The sequence below is a fragment of the Leopardus geoffroyi genome, chromosome A3 (assembly GCF_018350155.1).
Source record: "Leopardus geoffroyi isolate Oge1 chromosome A3, O.geoffroyi_Oge1_pat1.0, whole genome shotgun sequence".
Taxonomy (NCBI): Eukaryota; Metazoa; Chordata; class Mammalia; order Carnivora; family Felidae; genus Leopardus; species Leopardus geoffroyi.
The window spans coordinates 95125276-95144524 of record NC_059336.1 but is presented as its reverse complement, the minus strand read 5'-3'; the positions used below and the strand labels follow the sequence as shown (position 1 = coordinate 95144524).

At 39.2% G+C, this 19249-nt stretch overlaps 1 protein-coding gene and 1 non-coding gene across 6 annotated transcripts in view; one reads left to right on the top strand and one right to left on the bottom strand.

The window, feature by feature from the left end:
- The window catches only part of CTNNA2 (catenin alpha 2), a 1108364-nt gene that overhangs the window by 967907 nt on the left and 121208 nt on the right, over positions 1 to 19249 (bottom strand). The gene's annotated exons all lie outside the window — the stretch shown is intronic.
- Positions 13034 to 13136, top strand: LOC123581743. Its single transcript, XR_006703981.1, has one exon. It is a non-coding gene; the product is annotated as a U6 spliceosomal RNA (small nuclear RNA).

Below are 19249 nucleotides of genomic sequence, written 5' to 3'. Positions count from 1 at the left end.
CGACAAAGAAAGCCTATCACAATAGGCACACGCCTCTTTACTGCACTGCTACAGCAAATACACCCAACAAATTTTCTTTGGCGGGGGGGAAAAAGGCAAAGATACAGTGTGCTGGTATTTTACCTCTCTCCAATTGCCATGTTCAAAAGAAAAAAACAAGTACAGCGATCCAACCATATAGGCAGATTTAGATTGGTATTCCTTCACAACAACAATAGTTGGCACAGATAAGCTGCCTGTCCTCCAAAAACCTAAAACACTTTACACATTTCCCATTCACACTACCAACTGACAAATGGTAGCTCTGACATGCACGGAATTCTGCTGTGGGGCCGCACACCTTCTCGTGCCATGGAAGGGTGAAGATGCCAGATGTTTTCTACATGCACGTGATACCATTGTCCCCACTGAGGCCAGATCTACCTAAATGATCTTGGTCCGGTATTTATAACACAGTTTTTGCAAGTTCCCTGAAAGTGTTTTTCAAGCTCTGATGGAATAATGTGTAGCAAAATTATGTTGATGCACAAGGAAGTCCTATAGGAAAGTCAGATAACTAGCAGTGAAGTCATTTTAACACAATGTGAAAGGTACTGGGTAAGACTGTGTAGAGAGTTGCCATTTGTTGCATGAACATGCTTGTGTGTACTGGTAGAGAAAGGAAAGCACATAAAATCTTCTAGAGATAATCCAATTCAAAACCGTAAAGAAATGACATTCAAAAAAATGCTGAGATGAGAACCAAAAATGCTAGGATAATCACATCAGAGACACTAGCATGCATCAGGCAGAAATGGGAGACACCAAACAAAGACCTCAAGCCAACTGTAAGCCAAGAAGCAGAGTTAGAGCCTTGAGTCCTGAAGGTCACATAGCCCTTATAAACCTAAACATGAAAGGACAAGAGTTGCTGGGTAAATCACTTGACTTAATTTATTCCTGTGGAGATTAATCTTTTCAGTCACTTCTTGTGACACAGGTAAGATTCAATAGCAAAAGGCAAGGAAAGGTTATATGGTGTTAATTTGTTGAAGAGGAAAATCTAGTCATGGAAACTTTAGATGGTGTTTTCCCAGCCACTAGGTTTTGATATGGTTTCGACTGAAACTAGGAATTCTGCCTCTATTCTATGATATTTTTGTAATTTGGCTTAATATCCAAATTACCAAGGACCAAGCATGAGAGATGGGTATTGCAATATCTCTACCTCATAACCCAGGCTAGTTGAGATATCTATTGAGATCTAAGTTTCTCACTGAATTGCCACTAAGGAGCATCCTCACTGCAAGCCAGCTATTGAGCATGAGAAAGAGGAAGGTAAGAAGCTCCTTTGGTTGTACTACTTAAGCCAGTATATTCCTCGCAATCTGTTGCTTTTAGAAGTTTATGTCTTGCTATTTGGGGCACACACTTGATTGCTTTCTAATGGACTAGGCCTTGTACTGGAAACATTTTCCCCAACAAAGCCCTCAGCTAATTGAAATTGCATAAAAACAAACAAAAAATGATTCCATTCTTGGATAATGATCATAACCTTAGTCTCCTATATTCAACTATTGATGATCTTCCCCTTCAGTGCTGGTAAGGATAGATGATGGCACAGAAGAGACAAACAGTCACACAACCTCTAGAGCAGAGAAATTGGGTAATTACAGTCAGTAAGTAGAAATGACAGTGTGTAACCCCCATGACAAGCATACACAAGATGGCTGACTCTTAACTGAGAGGGTCATCCCACTTGTGCTTTCAATATTTATAAATTCATAAGGGCAAAGAAAACATAGGCTTTTAAGGTAGATCAAGTGATTATTCGGTAGTCACCCAGCCTCCATCCCTCACCTCGATGAAAAGAGAATGCCTCCCCACATCACTGAGGCTGGGCTTTGGGCAATGGAATGTTAGGAAATATGATGTGAATAGACCTTTGAAATATGCTTGTGTGGTTAGACTTGACTTCTTGTGCTACTGCCTCCTGCAATGAGAGTCACGTAGAGTTCACTGGTCCTACAATGTAAGAAAGACTTGTGGAGCAAACCTGAATCTAAGCTGCAGCTGGAACCAAGACCAGCTGAACCAAGCCTGGTCAGCCAGCTACCAATCAATCCACAGACACGGGATCAAGAATTAAATGCTTGCTATTGTGTATCACTGAGATGTTTTGTCATCAACTGTTATTTAACAATAGCTAACAGAATTATGGCTAATAGACCTTTGTTTGAATGAAGCCTTACAATTTTTTTTCAACGTTTATTTATTTTTGGGACAGAGAGAGACAGAGCATGAACGGGGGGGGGGGGGGGGGGCGGGCAGAGAGAGAGGGAGACACAGAATCAGAAACAGGCTCCAGGCTCTGAGCCATCAGCCCAGAGCCTGACACGGGGCTCAAACTCCCGGACCGCGAGATCATGACCTGTCTGAAGTCGGACGCTTAACTGACTGCGCCACCCAGGCGCCCCTGAAGCCTTACAATTTATCAACTCTGTGATGTTGTCCAAATTACCTACCCTTCCTGAGCCTCAGTTTCCTCAAATGAAAAATCAGGACAAGTGTTTTATAGGTTTATTGTGAGGATTAAATAACTTAATGGATAGAAAACATTTCTGGAAATATTATTACTGTTATTATTTTCCAAAAATTAGGTATCTTCTTCTGGCAATTTTTTATCTCTAGGGGGAATATGGAAACACCCATTAAAAACAGAGACCCAGGGGTGCCTGGGTGGCTCAGTTGGTTAAGCGTCCAACTCTTGCACTTGGCTCAAGTAATGATCTCTTGGTTTTATGAGTTGGAACCCTGCATCGGGCTCTGTGCTGACAGCACAGAGCCTGCTTGGGATTCTCTCTTTCCCTCTCTCTCTGCCCCTCCCCTGCTCACGCTGTCTCTGCCTCTCTCAGAAATAAATGAATAAACCTTAAAAAAAATAGAAATCCAAATGGACTCTCTTCTGAGTGGAACAACCAAACTGACCTAAAGAAGAAGGCAAGAGAACAAATGGAGTGTATGGTCACATACACCAGCCTTTCATCTTTCCAAGGATGGAATGACATTGTTTCAAATAAACACTACACAATTGTACAATTAATGTAGTCTATTTTGCCCACAAAAGAGATTCTAAGCAAAGAAAATGCATTTTTTTCAATGCTTTAAATTCAAAGGAAAAAAATATATTTATTTTACTTGCTTTTGATAAGGAGACTTAGAACACTGATGGCACATGTGGAAAAGTAAAAAGCAGGGGCTGTAACAGAAGTCAGCAAGGTTGTCTTCTTCCATACATCATGGTTTCACAAGCCCAAAAACAACCTCTTAGCAATTTATTTAATCTCTGAGAAGATTTTCTTCTTGAAAAGTTATCAAAATATCAAATATCCCTGAAAGGTGCCAACATGGTCTACAGGGTAGTATCTTAGATAATTTCAGACTCTCTTCATGGGGGTAAAGACGAAATGTGGGCCAGGATGCTAGCAACCATCTGTCACTCACACCAGAAAAAGCAAAACCTGACAAAAAGAAAAGCCAGAGTAAAACAAGGCCCCTTATAAATAGCCAAGGGTCAAGTGCTTTGTGTCTTTGGACAGTGTCCTGATAAAATTCCTTGAGGTTGCCTTCCAGGGAAGGCATTGGAGTGATAAATATGTTAATGGAGTGCATAATTCAGTGCAGAGATTCCCTTTCTAGGCATTCCTAGAAAATGTCTTCTGAACTCTCTGCCTCACCTTTCTGAGTTTTCACCATTCCTACTCCTGTTCTTTTGCAAAGCAATGGTCCAGGAAGTTTTCCAGTTGTCCAGGAGGCCCCCCAAACCTGTCTTCCTCCATAGAGCTCCAGCTTCAGATTCTCTTTACAAATCTGTCTCTTCAAAACCGAGCTCCATTGCCAGCAAACTCTGTGAGGCTTTATTAGCTGACAGGCTAGCTTTAGTTGACAGGCAAATTGAAAAGAAGTTAATGGCTAATGCGGAAGTTTATTCACCTATTCCACACATATTATGTTGAATCAATTGCTTAACCGAAGCTTCAGTTTCATCACTGTAAAATAAGGATGGTAATACCCTTACATAATTCATGAATTTGTTCTGAAAATGAGTGAAATAATTGCATAGGCAAAAAGTGCTGGTTTTACTTCTTTGCATGTTGTCTGTTTGGATATCCAGTTCAAGATGTCCATTGGGGTGGGGACCCATGGAGACCCTGTAAGGCAAGATGCTTGAAAACTAAGCTTTGTTAAGAAAGTAAAAGATATGAAAATGAGATAATTTTCTAAATTTCTTCAGCATTTCAAGAATCTAGACTAGAAACACTGAATCACATTGTTACTTTCATGATTAATAATACTGGCTAGGGGCGCCTGGATGGGTTAGTCGGTTAGGTGTCTGACTTCCGCTCAGGTCATGATCTTGCAGTTCTTGAGTTCAAGCCCCACACCCACTCTGTGCTGACAGCTCGGAGTCTAGAGCCTGCTTTGGATTCTGTGTCTAACCTCTCTCTCTACCCCTCTCCCACTCACATTCTGTCTCTCTCAAAAATAAGTAAACATTAATTTTTTTTTAAATAATAATAATACTGACTAATGATCTGGCATTATTATTACCTCCCATTTATAGATAGGGGAACTAAAGTATAAAATAGTTTAGAAAATTGTCCAAGGTCACAAAATTTGTACCTAAACTGCCTGGCTTTGGTGTCGGTGTTTACAACAACGTTTTATTATTTCTAAAGAATTCCTAGGCTTAGTTTAATGCCAACATTCCTATGGAACTTCTGAACTAGGGAGGAGAATGGAGATACGGAGAGAAATGGAAAAACAGAGAGAGAGGAGAAGAGAACTGACAAAAATGAATGTTACATAAGGGAGACACAAATGGCACAAATGGCAGGTGCCCTGATACACATGTGGAGCCCATGGGAAGTGTGGCTGCACTTTCTGGTGAGACAAAGCAGGTCTTGAGTTCAGTTTCCTCCAGATATCTTTGGTACCTTGGGGCAAGAATGGGATGCACACAATGACGCTGGGCTAGCTAGTGAGCAACATAACACCCTGGCAAAGCCAATAAAAAGACCCTGTATGAGTCACACCAAGTAAACAGAATTTTGACCCCCATGGCCTTGAACCCCTTGTGTTCCACTCGTGCGTAGGTCACATTACATGGTAAAGGGGGACTTTGCTGATACAATTATGGTCACTAATCACTGGATCTTAAAATAGGGAGATGATGCTGTATTTATCCAAATGGGCACAACATAAAGCTGAGCCCTTAAAAATAGCATCCTCCTGGCTGGCAATCGGTAAGAAAAGGAGTCATAGAAATGTAGCAGAAAAGAACGTAGGTGACGCAGTTGAGGCAGAAGAGCATAGGGAGGTGGGGCGAGAGGATATCAGGTGGAGCAGAATAGCATGGCAGACGGACTCAACCTATTGTTGCCAGAAGCGGCCATATGCAAAGCACATAGGAATCCAGGTGGGTTTTGAGAGCTAGGAGCTAAGAAGGTGCTGTGGCTGAAAGCCAGCAAAGAAATGAGGCCTCAGTACCACAACCACCAGGTACTGAATTTGGCCAAAACCCTGAATAAAGTTTGAAATGGATTCTTCCCCAGCACCTCCAGTAAGAAACACAGCCCTTTAACATCTTGGTTTCAGTCTTGTGAGATGCTAAGCAGAGGACCCCGCCAAGTCCACTTGGGCTTCTGGCCCTCAGAGACTATCAGATATTAAATTTATGTTGTTTTCAGCTTCTAAGTTTGTGATAAGTTTTTTATGGCAGCAATAGGTGGCTCTCAGATCACACAACCACCTGGAGGGCACGTTCAGACACAAACTGCTGGGACCTACCGAGAGAGTTTCCCGTTCATCAGGTCTGGGGTGGAACTGAGAATTTACATTTTGACAGAGGGCATTTTTAACAAGTTATAACATTTCCAGATGAGGCTGATACTATTGGTCCAGGAATCACACTTTGAGAACCACTGTTGTAAACACAGACCATAGCCATGCATGCCAACAGAGGAACAGTGATCGGGAACATATGGGACATCTCTGTGGAGACTCTAGGATCAGTAATAATACCACCTCTTTTATTATTACAATTATCACTGTAATTGTTGTCATTACACTTTCTAAAAGGTATTTACACTTTTTAGGGGATCCAATGCCTTGAAATGATTCTCAACAGGAAAGCAGAAGGGTCATATTTAAATCAAACATGGTTGGGGCACCTGGTTGGCTCAGTCAGCTGAGTGACTGACTCTTGATTTTGTCTTGTGCCATGATCCCAGGGTTGGGGGATTGAGCTCCCCATCAGGCTCCACTCTGAGGGTGGATCCTGCTTGAGATTCATTCTCTCTCTCTCTTTCTCTCGCTCTCTCTCTCTCTCTCCCTCCCTCTGTGCCTTTACCTGGCTCAAGCTCTCTCTCTCTCTCCCTTTGTCTCTACCCTGGCTTGAGCTCTCTATCTCAAAAAAAAAAAAAAAATCAATCAATCAATCAATCATACATGGTTTTTCAAACAGGTACCAATTCCCAATCTCTCCAAAAGTTCCAATATTTCCCCCTGGCACCTTTTTCTGTTACAATCACTGCCATCATAGTGATCACTGTGAAGAATGTAAAGTAACAGTAGGAGAGAGTCACCCGCCTCAGTTAACCAGAAGCAGAAACAAAGGTCAAGAAATACTTGCTTAATGGAGAATAAATGTTTCCAAAAAAACCTGTGTTCCTAAATAATTTTATTTTCAAGCTTTAAAAATGTCTTCCAAATATTTTATCTGAAACACAATAGTAGTTCTAATTTCCTATTGTTAATAAAGACAGCTCTAATATCTAGGTACCCTATTGTAAGAGGTGTGTGTGTGTGTGTGTGTGTGTGTGTGTGTGTGTGTGTGTGTGTGTTTTCCTGGAGTTCAGAAGAATATGTGGGTATGGAAATATAGGCAGGGGTAGAGGTTGAGAAATAAAGACAGAGAAGGATAATCGATAACCCTTCAAATATCCCTAGAAAGTAGAGATCACACTGATTCCCTCCAGAATATACTCTGCTGCAATGGAACTGGGTTCAAATGGAAGTAGGGAAGAGGGATATTGGTACCCTGTGGTGCCCTATGTAGAAAGGGCATGGCCTAGTGGTTTAACCATGGAAAAGAGTTGCTTCTTATTTTTCTTCCATTAACTGTGCTCAATTTAAGCTCATTTCCTCTTTCTTTGACTACAAGGAGGCAACATACTGACCATTACTGTCTTCTATATAACCATTCAAAGCCCTGGCTCAGTGAACTGAGAGATGACCCAGGATGCAAGTCACAGCTGCAATTATAGGATCCATCACCATTTTTATTCAAAGTTGAAGTGATATGTAATTTCCAACAGCTCTTTGCTCTTTGCAGTTATCTGGGGAGTGAGGCAGTTATCTTGGATACCCTTAAAGCAAAGCTGAAGACTAGCCTTCAGTATTATAATATCTGTAAGACCTTTCTTTAAGTACATCCATACTTTTTAACAAAACACTTAACAAAAAAAAAATGTTCTGAACAAAAATATCATTCAAATAATTTCAAAAGGCTGTAATAACACTTCATGTTTAAGCATAAATGCCTACTAAAGGCTACCTGAATATTTTTTGAAAATACTATTATATTCTCCTCAGAGCCTGTTATTTCTTCTACACAAATAAACAAAGCTTCACCAAAAAGGCATATATGAAGGAAGCTCCACAGCCTCAAGACTTTCAGGATAACAAGTTTAGACTAATAATAATATAGCCTAGAGCCTGCTGATTAAAAAAGAAATAACCATGTCCATATCTTACTGAAATGGGTTTTTTATACTTACAATAGCATACTTATAAAATTTAAAACTATGTGCCAACTTAATAGAAATTCACTACTCCTGGAGTATGCTAATAGAAAGTCAGTACTTTGAAGTTCAAAATGAAAACTAGTATCTGTCAAATTCATTTCCTGGCTTTTCACTACATTCAGTCTCACCATTTAAATTCATTTTGGAGCATAAAGAAACTCAATCTACTCCTCAATTATGGCTTGTTTTCCATTTGGGTCTAAAACTATGTGATATGCAGGTAGGCAATGCTCACTCTGTATGTTCTGTTAGGTTTCCAAAGTCCCAACAAAGGATTCAGTTTTTCTAAACAAAATATACTTGGCCAAAGGTCAACATTTTCCTACCTATCATCATTCAGCAATGCTGCAGTTCAGATTTGGGAAGTAGATTCCAAACACTGAGAATAAGACTGTTAATATTTTAGATAACATATTTTGGGGAAGTATCTTTATAGTCCACAAGTAACTTCAAATTGTTTAATAGGAACACAGCTTCTTTGGCAATTAATTTATTCTATGTCCTTCTAACTTCCTGTAAATTAGAATTCCATATGCAACGATTATATAACTCTAATCTTCACCATAATCTCAACATTTCATATTCAGATTACAGCAAAATAATCACCGAACTGCTCTTTTTATCTTCAGTCTCTTTAATATAATTCAGTCCAAACTAATCATCTAATACACTCCTTTTCTAGAAGACAAAATGACTGCTTAATTCTCTTTCCCAACAAACTTCAAGTCCTCTTTGTGGCATGGCTCGGCACTCCGCTTTCTGACTGTGGTCTATTGGATCTTATTTCTTTAATAAAAATCTGTTTCCGGGGCGCCTGGGTGGCTCAGTCGGTTGAGCATCCAACTTCGGCTCAGGTCATGATCTCATGGTTCGTGGGTTCGAGCCCCGCGTCGGGCTCTGTGCTGACAGCTCAGAGCCTGGAGCCTGTTTCAGATTCTGTGTCTCCTCTCTCTCTGCCCATCCCCTGCTCATGCTCTATCTCTCTCTCTCTCTGTCAAAAATAAATAAACATTACAAAAATTTAAAAAAAATAAAAAAATAAAAATCTGTTTCCATCAGGTTTGGGCCACATTATAACACCTGGTTCATGCTGCTTCCCAAAGTCCCCGCCTGAGTGGGACATCCTCTTTCTTATCATTCAACATCCAAATATTGACCTCCTCCCACTCATCTTCTCAATGACTCCTACACTGCTACTGCATTTACAGTCAGGAACAGAAGATCTTACGTTTTTCTTTTTCTTTTTTAATTTTTTTAATGTTTATTTATTTTTGAGACAGAGAGAGACAGAGCATGAACGGAGAGGGTCAGAGAGACGGAGACACAGAATCTGAAGCAGGCTCCAGGCTCTGAGATATCAGAGAGGCTCGAGAGCCCAACGAGAGGCTCGAGAGCCCAACAAGAGGCTCAAACTCTCTGACTGTGAGATCATGACCTGAGCCCAAGTCGGATGCTCAATGAACTGAGCCACCCAGCTGCCCCAGATCTTACGTTTTTCTAATGTGGTTTGTTGTTAAGAAATGGCCATCAGTTTTACATAACCCACTTGATTATAAACTCATTAGGGAAAACTCAAATCAAGTTTTTTACTTCTTTCCATCATCTGTAGCATATGACAGGGTGTTGGGTCTACACTCTTCATAAATGTTTCATTGAGTACGTACATATAAAATAAGATTCAAATAATTTTTTCAAGTATACTTTTTAATCTTTTCAATAGTGGAGTCCATTTCCTAGAGAAAAACATCTTTTAGACATAGTTTTAGAGATAATCTTTGCTCAGTACTTACTAGCAACCTAAGCAATATTTTGGTATTGTTTAGAAAGTATTACTTCCTATTAGAGATTCTTTAATTCACATATTTAAAAATACATAGTTTCAGTGGTTATTTTAACTGTGTCGCTAGTTTTTAGTTATTATGTTTTAAAACTGGGTGTCATTTTTGTTTAGGAGAAACTTGGGCTTCCTTCAACAGACTAGTGAGGTCTGCTTTGATATTTCATTCACTGCCAAGTTCCACATGAGGAATTGTTTGCTAAGGACTTACACGCTCTGTAGGTTGGACCACAATACCTTTTAGGAAGTCTTCCTTCTCTTCACCAACCCAAATTACCTTTTTTCCCCAAGGCCCTGTGACTTTTCCTTTCTCTGAATTCCATCAGTGTTCCATCTAAGTAGAATGGTTACTACATAGCATTTAATTTGAACACAAATTGCCTTGTCTTGTTCTCTATTTGCTTCTTATAAGTTTTGTCCTCTTTAATACACTCAGGGACAAGGACTCTGTACCCTTCACAATGATTAGCATAATGTTGGGTATTTAGTAAAAATGTTATGATTTGTGGACTTGATCCTTTGCCAACTTCAAGCCTCACAATCACACACACACACACACAAAAGATGACTATAGTTAAAATGTAATACTAAGGCTCTAATGCAGAGGTTTTCAACTGAGAACACCACTTTAGAAGTCACTTATCTGAAAGACTAAACAAAAAGTGGTTTTCATTTCTCAGAATGCCTTCAAAATTCTAGAAAGATGTTAAATCCTGCATGTCCCTCCTTCTTTCAATCGTTTATCCATCCAACCGTTCACTCATTCACCGCATGTGGACTAACCACGTAGTATGTCCAAGGCCCAGACAGGTGCTTTGGGAAACACCAAGGTGTTTCAGACTTGCTTAAGGCTCATTGGTGAGCCAAGAATTGCTCTGCCTCATAGACTGTAAAAACAGAAAACATTCATCAAGAAAGGAGGGCTCAGAGAGGAGTTCAGCTAAAAATGAGCATCTGTAAGGCCATGATACTCCCACATCCACAGGACACTTAGATCAGTTGAAAGAGAAGTAACTGACAGCACCTCCAAATGTTGCATATGTCGATGGAGCAATATTGAGTAGTTTATGCAACAGAAAAATGGGGAAAGAATCCCCTTTAGATTTGCTGCCAGAAAAGTGCTAGAAACAAAAATGAATCAGATTATGAAAAAGCATTCCAGTAACCCAAGGAGAAAATAAAGAAAACAGAGTAATCATAATATTAAGATACAATATAAAAAAATAAATGCAGATATTTAGATAAGAGGCATTTTAAATTGTTAAGTGATTTTAGAATACTTAGTGGGGCGCCTGGCTGGCTCAGTTGGTTAAGCATTGGGCTCTTGGTTTCAGCTCAGTTCACTATCTCATGGTTGTGAGTTCCAGACCTGCACTGGGCTCTGCGCTGGCAATGCAGAGCCTGCTCAGGATTCTCTCTCCCCCCCTCTCTCTGCCCCTTCCCCACTCTCTCTCTTTCTCTCTCTGTCTCTCTCTTAAAATAAATAAATAAACTTTAAAAATACTTAAGTAGTACTTAAGGATTTGTATTTTTTTAAAGCAAGCTCTAGTGAGTTACTATATTTTATTTTAAAAATCAAGGTTAAAACCGTACATGTGCTGGTGAGTTAATAAGGAATTAAGTCACAGAAGCTCAGACAGAAATGACTGAAGCCTCCCACCCCTGCCTCTTTCAGTCCCCCAAGATGAAGTGGCTTATTCTCCAGGTCTAAGGTCAACAGGCCCTGTTGTGCATCCAGTAGCAGCTACAGTAGTAAATGGGAGCGAAATCACTGTATTGTTATCCTTGCCCCTTTCTTTGAATTGCTAATCTCGAAAAGCCATAACACATTACAGCAATTATATTTGCTTAGAAGTTTTTTTTGCAAGGATTGATATTTGAGCACCTGTGATACTGAGCCTATATTCCCCCTGATAAATCACCTTATTACATTTGTTGATAAAGAAAATCATACGTGAAAAACAAAAACAATAAACCAGGTTTCCTTCTGGTCATCAGTGGCATTTAACTATGTGCGTATGAGCCAAAACACCACGTCAGGTGATATGCTTTGGTAAATACAAAAATAAAATGTAAAATGGCATTACGGAAATGCATATGGAGTTCTGGTAAATCCATACATTTCAAGGTAGTAATCCTTCCCATTTAATTCATAATTTCACAACAAAGATTTCATTGAAAACTCCTGGCCACTGGTTACAGTCTATTATCAGTATTTATCATTTTATGTTCTTCTCATCAAATCCTTGTGTGCTGGACTGCATTGGAGCCCTTGATCACTGGGAGAGACAAGATGTGTCAGGTCACCAGTACACAATGAGCACTCACTCTGCGCAGTTATTAGGCGCTTCACATATACCACCTAATGCTATCCTCTCATTTCTGTAAGGTCAGTAAGATCACATCCCAATTTTGCAGATAAGGGAGCTACAGCACAAGATGTTAAGTCATTTTTCCAAGGTTAATGGAATTTAACCAAGATCTGTTCCCCAAATCTGTGTTTTTCCCAACATGCAGTTCAACTTCCCTAGGTTAAATACTTTACTTTGCAGGTAGTAAGTCTCAGGGGGCAGGCAAGTTAAGAAAATAGATGGCTTCAAGTAGCTTCACAGAAATATATGGATAATAAATCCCAAATGGATCATGTAAAGTAAAGCATTTTGGGAACGTTCCTGCTCTTTTAATTTGTCAGAGAAAACTAGACGTTTCTAACATGCATCTCTTGGTACCACTCTCAGGACATAAGTGAACAGGTCACTGTGGATCTGATCCAATATGGCACTTCTTTGTTTCATGCATATTCCAAAAGTCTTCATCAAATAACTAAATACAGGTGAGTATCAGCCATTTCATTCTGAGGTGACCAGAATCACCTCAGGCAACCATCTGCAAGCTATTCAACATCTTTTTCCACTCTCACCTCCTTCCCAAATGCCTTATTGTAAGATGGGGTTTGTTTCCTCTTTCCCACAACTCCTCTTTTCCTGCCTCCTAAGGCTTCACCCCTGCAATCACAACCTCTTCTTAATATCCTTAATTTATCCCCCTCTTCTGGTTCCTTCAAGTCAGTGGAAAGTCTTGTCCAAGTAAAAAACTAAATCAAACCCCTTTCAAACCAGAAAACAAACAAATAAAAACCTCCATCATACTCCTCTCTTGCCATTTTATGCTTCCTGTCCTCTTGCATACTGACTTCTGGAAAGGATGGTCTATGATCCTTTTTCTACTTTCTCACTACCCACCTATTCCCCATCCCACAACAATCTGGCTACTGCCCTCACCATTCCACTGAAATTAGCCTTGCACAGTTACAAATGATCTTCTAGTTGCTTAATTCAATGGACACCATGTGCTTCTCCAGCTTATATACTAAAATTGGAAAGACGTGGAGAAGATTATCATGGTCTCTGGGCAAGAATAATAAGCAAATTCATGCAGTGCTTCATATTTTTATAGTAGGAACTCATTTTGTTATATATAGACATATCTGGTTTTGGAGAATATATTTGCATACAGAAAAAGTAGAAAGATACACATCAAAATTTTAGCGGTAGTTTTGCTGGGTGATAGGATTTAGGGCAATTCTTAATTTATACATACATATATATATATTTCACTACATATGCATGTGTATGTATATGTATATACATATATATTTCAATGTATCTAATGATATTTCTTATCATAAAATTATATTTCTTATCATAAAAATAAACATATCACCTCAAAAATTCAGTGACCCTTTCTCAGTTCTTTCCTTATTTGACCTCTAAGCAGTATTTGACAGTAATACTATTATTCTCTTGGCTTAAAGGACACCACTCTCCTCTGCTCTTCCTCCACTCTCTTGGCATCTTGTCCTTAGTCTCTCCCTCTTCTATGCATAGTGTCTAGGTGGGCTTTAATCATGTCAGTGGCTTATATGATGCTGAAAACTCCCAAATCTGTTTCTCTAGCTCAGGATTTCTGCCTGAGTTCTAGCCTCCTATATGCCATCATTTACTAGGTTTCCAAACACTCCAACATGAACTCATCCTCTTTACCCCCAAATTGGTAATTTTATGCTTCTATAGTCATATGTCAATGAACAGAACCACTATCAATCTCCCTTGTCAGAAATGCAGAAGTCATTCTTTATTCCTTTCCTTCCTCTTACCTCCTACATCAAATCATCACTGCTCTCATCAAGGCTGTCATCATTTCTTCTTTAGGGTTATTGAAACAACCTCTTGACTGTCATGTTGGCCTCAATCTTAGCCTCCTCTACTCCCTCCTCTATTCTGCAGCCTTAGTGGTTTTTCCAAAATATAAATTACATCATGTCTGTGTTGAAAAGCCTCTGATGACTCCCTTCGCCTAAGGATAAAGTTCCAATTATATTTACTGTCCTCCAGTATAGACTTATTACTCAGCATTCATCCACCTTACATTTTCAGTCTTTGTGAACTCTAGATTTAGTGACTGCTAGCGATTCTCCAAACCTTCCATATTTTCTGACACCTCTAATCTTTTGCCCATGTTACTCCATCTCCAAAAAACTTCTTCCCTATTTTAAGTTGATTTACTCTCAGTTATCCTTTGAAACTCAGCTCGGGCTTCATTTGTTGACCCACTCAGACCACACTTGCTCTCAGAGCACATTTGCTTCCCTCTACTGTGCTAGGAATCACATTCTATTTTAATTATTCATTCATTTGTCTCTTTAATAGTAGAATGTTGAGATCCTTGAGGCAAGGACTATGAATTAATTTTTTTAATATACACATAAGTAAACAATTGGCATAAAAAAAGGCAACTGCTTCCCAGCAGATACTAAACAAGGTCTCTTGAATAAATTTACCTATAAGATATTTCAGTGTCATTCTTCAAAAGTCAGTAAAGTAAATATGAGTGCATCTAAAGGTATTTGTTCAACCCCTGTACTGACAAGTTAAAGAGCTCAAAATTCAGGAAGAGCTCCAAGAAAAAAAAAAATCAGAACTTGAATTAGAGCCATTTTTACTGACAAGCATAAGGTCTTTTAAGCTGGCACTTTGCTGCAGGAATGCCATGATGTAATGCAGGGAACACAGCACACGAAGTGAGAAAAACAGTTTCTAGTTATATCTTTACTTTCCAACCACCCAAATGATTCTCTTGGCAAATCACCTGCTTCATCTGAAATTGTAAGGCAGCACCTTTATGAGCCTGAAAGAACCAGATGGTCTTCTGTATTCCCTTTAGCACTAAAATAAATAATTATAACATTTCCATGAGCATGTGTTTCAACAAATTATTTTCAGTTCTTATAATACAAACCACATAATATACTAAATATATATGATAATTGGGGGGCTTATTTAAGTAAGGAGGTCCTTAAGGACTACCAAGTAAGCTCTGTTAAATAAATTGAAATACTGTCTTTTGCACATTGGTGGTATTGCTGATCTCACAACAGGAAGGCATGGCTCTACATGCCTTGGCTCTTCAATACTAGAGAGAAATTACCTGCCACCAGTGAACCTTGATCCAAACTCCTCCCTCTAATCTGACCAAAGACAGGCATACATAAAATGCTCCTTTGACTAAATGGAAAACAGAGGAAACAAAAGGCCTCAAGTAACACTCAAGACAGAATTCTATTTAAAATATAAGATAATTAATATGGAAAATATGGCATCTCACATACATCTTCCTCTACTAATCCTCAAAACTTACTGCTCTTTCTCTTAAACACAAACTCAATTCACTCAAATATTGTGTATCCACAGGTTTGTGTTAGGGCCGGAATCTTTTTCCAGCCCAGGGAAGAGACTTCTAAGTATTCCATGGCAATTATGTGGAATTCCACATCACTGGAATTTCCACTTTGCCATTTTTTAGTTCAAGTTTGGGTTTGTCCCCAAATGAGATCTGACAGCAAGTGAGCTGGGGACTTCTGGGAAAGGTTTTCCTAGAGAGTAGGCAGATATGTTATTCTTCCTTGTGCGCTACTGTAACTACATGTAACATTCTGGCATCCATTTGTGACAATGAGGGGAGACCATGGCAACAGCTGAGGATAACAGAGTGGAAAAAAGGAGGGTACTTTGGTCTTTTATGACAATAATACATTTAATTAACCAAGAGTGAAACCATTCTGTCTTTAGAAATAGTAGATATGATTTCATATTTGCAGCCAAAATCCTTCCAACTGATAAAATACTACTGAGTGTTCTCAAATAGCATTCCTTGTGTTGAAATCGGTGGGCTTGTGATACATATGAAGGGATTGGCAAATTATAACCTGCAAGCTAAATCTGCCCACCAGCTACTTTTTAAGTGAAGTTTTACTGGAACACAGCCACACTTTTCTTGTATTGTCTGTGGTTGCTTTCCTGCTACAACAGCAGAGTTGAGTAGTTGTAACAGAGAGAGTATAGCCCACAAAACTGAAAATATTTAGTATCTGCCTCTTCACAGAAAAAGTCTGTCAGCCCCTGTTCTGTGCCAGCAGATCTCAACTGGGGGCTGTATCACCCAGAAATGCTTTCCAGGTGCCATTTTGGATGTTCTGATCATTGTGAAGTTGTACAGGTCAGGCTTAATGTTAAAATCCTACATGGCAAAGGATAACCGCACCCAAAATGCCAATAGGGATCCTGTTGAGAAACACTACCCACCGTCACTATGATAAGCCTTAACTGTGTGCCACATCTTGGGCCCCATGAATTGTACTTTACAATGCACCTACCACCTCAAGTTGGAAGGACTCACCTCCATAGGCGAACAGCAAACTAAAAGCATAGTACTGAGCACACCGTTGATCCTCACTAGACATTTATTGATTAATTACAGGAAATATATTTACCATGATTTGGGGGCTATTCTTTTAAATTAGAATTTTCCAGTTTGGAAAATTGTTTCCATGCAAGCACAACCTTCCAAGTTCTATTCTAAAATACAAGTTGGCTCTGCACACAATTTTTATTGACGCATATTTTATTTTATACTCATGAATTTTTAAGTGCTTTCTACTTTCAATTTTACAGAGTGATTATAATTTCCTGGGAGTTGCTTTTATATTAAGCAGTATTTTATAAATAATGATAATTATTCTAATTCCTGCTTTAATAAAAGGACCTTAAAATATTTTATTGAAAGGAACTAAATTAGCCTCACTATAGTATAGAGATCTAAACTTGAGGGAAAAACATATGCATCTGAAACCACTGTAATTGTTTCACAATCAAGAAATATATAATCTTAACTATATAGTCAGCTGAAACATGAAAATTATAGGGGTTTTAAAATATGTAAATTGCATCCATAAAAAACAATTCCAGAGACATAAAACAAATCTATCCTCAGTGGCATATATCACAGGTCCTATATATCATAATTCACCAAAAATTGTCATGTCAGTCAAGAAATTGAACTAACAACTAGTTGGAAAACCAGGCTTAAGTACTACTTCATTCACACCAAAAGGCTGAAGTGGCTTAGATCTTTAGGAAACAGCCAAGTGGCACTTTAGTCTTTCATATTTGAGCCACTTGGGTTTTCTTCCTGCTTTACAAAGTATATAAGGCAGTGTGATGAAGGCAATAAGGTACACTAAACTTCATATGTTGCAAATATTATCCCAGTTTACTAAATCTTTCATGTTCTTTGAGAGGATTTCTTGCATATTTATAAAACAAAACCTCCTAAAGCTCTCCTAAATATTGAATAAAGAATGCCACCATCTTCTCTACTATCTAAAATGGTTGCATTGTGGGGCACTTGCGTGACTCAGTCGGTTAAGCATCCAACTTTGGCTCAGGTCATGATCTTGTGGTTTGTGGTTTTGAGCCCCACTTTGGGCTCTGCACTAACAGCTTGGAACCTGGATCCTGCTTTGGAATCTGTGCCTCTCTCTCTCTCTCTCTCTCTCTCTCTCTCTCTCTCTCCACCTCCCCTGCTTGTGTTCTCTCTCAAAAATAAATAAACTTAAAAAAATTAAAATGGTTGCATTGTATATATGAAACTTATTTGCTATGTAACATCCCCCTGATTAGACAGCAAATATTGCTAAGGTATCTCTGCCTGAGAGACATGCAGTGGTTCTGAGGCATTGGACAGTGGGAACATCATTTCGGCTTGGACCTCAAACATGAACAACTATCCACACACACAAAGTGTAAAATATTCCCCTCATGGGTGTATAGGACACTGTTCCTACCAGTATGGAGATGGCAGACAGAATACACACAGGACCACACACCCAGATAAACAAAACTATTTGGTTGAACAGAAAGATAAAAGCAAAATTAGGAGATAACACATACATCAAATAGCATTATGAGCACAGCATATGGTAAGAAAGGCAAACCTCCAAAATGAATATGCTTATAGGGAATACTGAGAAATACACCAGAGAAACTCAAGGCCCTGATAAAATGCAGCAGAAGAAAAACCCAAAACAAAATCTGCTATGGGATGAAAGAGGATCCTACAACCTAGATGAAAAGAACACAGCCAGAAAAACAGGCCTGCAAGCCTGCACAATGAAGGGTTTTGACCAGTGTTCAGTGAAATAATATATCCAGGGGCACTGGGTCAGTCGGTTAAGCGTCCAGCTCTTGGTTTCAGCTCAGCTCATGATCTCATGGTTCGTGAGTTTGAGCCCCACATTGGGCTCCACGCAGACAGCACAGAGCCGGCTTGGGATTCTCTGCCCCCCTCTCTCTGCCCCTCCCCCATGCACACTATCTGTCTTTGTCTCTCTCAAAAATAAATAAATAAACTTAAAAAATTTTTTAAAGGAATTGTCATGCAAATACACTAGATCATTCACACTCTGTTATATATTCATGTGTAGAGCAAACTGTACATAATTCTCAGCTTAATGACAAACTCAGTTCTCTACTCTCACCACACACACACAAAACTACTTGGTTCTAGAAAGAAGTTGAAGGCCTACCCACGTAGCACCGTTTACCATGTATACCTGGAACCAGCGTTTCCTATGTCACCACTACAATCAAGGCTGTAATACCCAAACAAGGCAAAAGTTGGGTAATAACACCACTTTTATTTTATTTTTTTTTTAATTTTTTTTTTCAACGTTTATTTATTTTTGGGACAGAGAGAGACAGAGCATGAACGGGGGAGGGGCAGAGAGAGAGGGAGACACAGAATCGGAAACAGGCTCCAGGCTCTGAGCCATCAGCCCAGAGCCTGACGCGAGGCTCGAACTCACGGACCGCGAGATCGTGACCTGGCTGAAGTCGGACGCTTAACCGACTGCGCCACCCAGGCGCCCCATAACACCACTTTTAAACTAGACTTTGAATTACACAAAATGATTTATCGTAATTGGGAAACAATTACAAAATACAGATAGAAGGAAAAATTATCTCAAATTCCACTCTTACCACTTTGGTGTATGTTTCATGACAGACTGTTTGTTGCTGTGTTTTATATTTACTATGTGTATTGAAAGTTTTTTCTTTAAAATGGGGTCCAGCATGTGCACTGTTTTAAACAACCTGTTTTGTGCCCAAGATCAAAACATATGAAAGAGCATCTGTACATTTTTGGGAACAAATACTCTTTGCTCTTC